This window comes from Gossypium arboreum, unplaced genomic scaffold (genome assembly GCF_025698485.1).
Source record: "Gossypium arboreum isolate Shixiya-1 unplaced genomic scaffold, ASM2569848v2 Contig00168, whole genome shotgun sequence".
In the NCBI taxonomy this organism is placed as follows: domain Eukaryota; kingdom Viridiplantae; phylum Streptophyta; class Magnoliopsida; order Malvales; family Malvaceae; genus Gossypium; species Gossypium arboreum.
The window spans coordinates 172,237-174,060 of record NW_026440297.1 but is presented as its reverse complement, the minus strand read 5'-3'; the positions used below and the strand labels follow the sequence as shown (position 1 = coordinate 174,060).

General features: G+C 38.0%; 1 non-coding gene across 1 annotated transcript; it reads left to right on the top strand.

Annotated features, from left to right (window-relative positions):
* The first annotated feature begins 401 nt into the window (after positions 1-401).
* Positions 402-508, top strand: LOC128287773 (small nucleolar RNA R71). Its single transcript, XR_008278475.1, has one exon. It is a non-coding gene; the product is annotated as a small nucleolar RNA R71 (small nucleolar RNA).
* The last annotated feature ends 1,316 nt before the right edge of the window (positions 509-1,824 follow it).

The window sequence follows — 1,824 nt, the reverse complement described above, 5'->3', positions numbered from 1 at the left end:
CGGTTCTAGTTACCCATGTAATACACGGATTTGGGTTTGATGGACATTTTTCGAACGAATATCCTTCCCCACAATAAATGTAGGCCACATTTTCGAATTGATTCGGTGGCTGAGCTGCAAAATTATTAAACCCATTAGTGGTAAAATTTTTAAGCATTGGTGATATTGAGAATACCTGAGATGCAAGTGAAGTAAGAGCATCCACTTTATGTATTACAGTGACTCGTCTTCCTAACACTACTCGATTGGTTAGCCATTGATAATTGTTGCTACCAATCCTCTCAATGATTTAATAAGTATAAGACTTAGAAAGGAGAGCGCCATTAGCAGAAGTGTCCACTACCATCCTTGTGTGAGCATTGAGACCATTATAGAATGTCTCAAGTTGGATGCAATATGGGATTCCATGATGAGGCCACTTCCGTAATAATTTTTTATACCTTTCCCATGCCTCATACAAGGACTCATCATCCATTTGTTGGAATGTAGTGATCTCGTTCCTCAACTTAGCATTCTTGCTAGGCAGGAAATACTTCATGAGGAATCTTTCTACTAACTCTTGCCATGTGGAAATGGAATTTGGTGGAAATAAGTTCAACTAGGCCTGAGCTCTGTCCCTTAGGGAATATGGGAACAACTTTAATCGTAGTGCATCTTTGGGTACTCCGGCTAGCTTGAAAGAATCGCTCACCTCCATCAATAGCCTTAAGTGATTATTAGGATCTTTGGTAGGCATTCCACTGAATTGGCCCACTGTCTGAAGCATTTGGAACATAGTTGACTTCATCTCGAACTGTTGTGCCTCAATTTCGGGTCTGTTAATACCCAGAGTAAAATCATGAAACACTAGCATGACATACTATCTTAGAGCTCTCTCCCTACCATCAGCAATAAGGATAGGATTTTGAGCAAGGTTTGCTCCATTTCCTTGATTCAGATTTTCGTAGTTCATCTCTTCGGTCCTTCTTTGAACTACTTGTCTCATTTGTTGTTGAAAAGTTCTTTCAATCTCAAGGTCTACGGGGAGTAAATCAATAATTTGATCAATACTCATAAACACTTGAAACAATTATAGAAAAATTAACTAAGTTAAAATTGAACAGAAGAAAAAAATAAACTAAAATGAAAAATTAACAAATTCACACATAATGACTTTTAAAATAGTCCCCAACAACGGCGCCAAAAACTTGGAACAATGGAAATGTGTAAGTGTACACAATCGCAACAAATAATAAACTGACAAGTAAATGTCGAGTTATCGTTCCCACAGGGACTGTGTAAGAAAATTATTTATGAAATAAAATTCAAATACTTTGGTTGTAACGCCCCAAAAATCCCAAAATCTCAAAATTTCATTTTTTCGGTTTCGATAAAAATTGTGTCTAACATTCCTAGTCAAGTGTTAATTATGTGATAGTAGGTCATGGTTAAGGTTTGAGTTCGTACTTAGCGGTGAAGAAAATTATGGTTTAATTATTAAAGAACCATGTTGGCAAGTAGGTTGGCTTTTAAATAAATGAAGGAAGAATTGGACACAAGAAGCCTTGTGGTGAGTGGCAAATGGCGTCATATGCAAGGCAAGGAGGTAAGGGGTTCGAATCCCTCAAGGAAGGATTTATTTTTGCTTCAGGGATGAACAGTGGTGGAGTTGAATGTGAACTCTCTAGGGAGTGATAAGAGGAGAAATTCGAGGAAGGGATTAAAGGGTTATCAGGGACAAAAATTAGGAAATGAGGTGGAGCCGAATTGGGGATTAGGGGATAGGAAGTTTGGCTAGAGGCTATATATAGATGCCGAATGTGAGGTTGCCAGGCTAATGCTGAA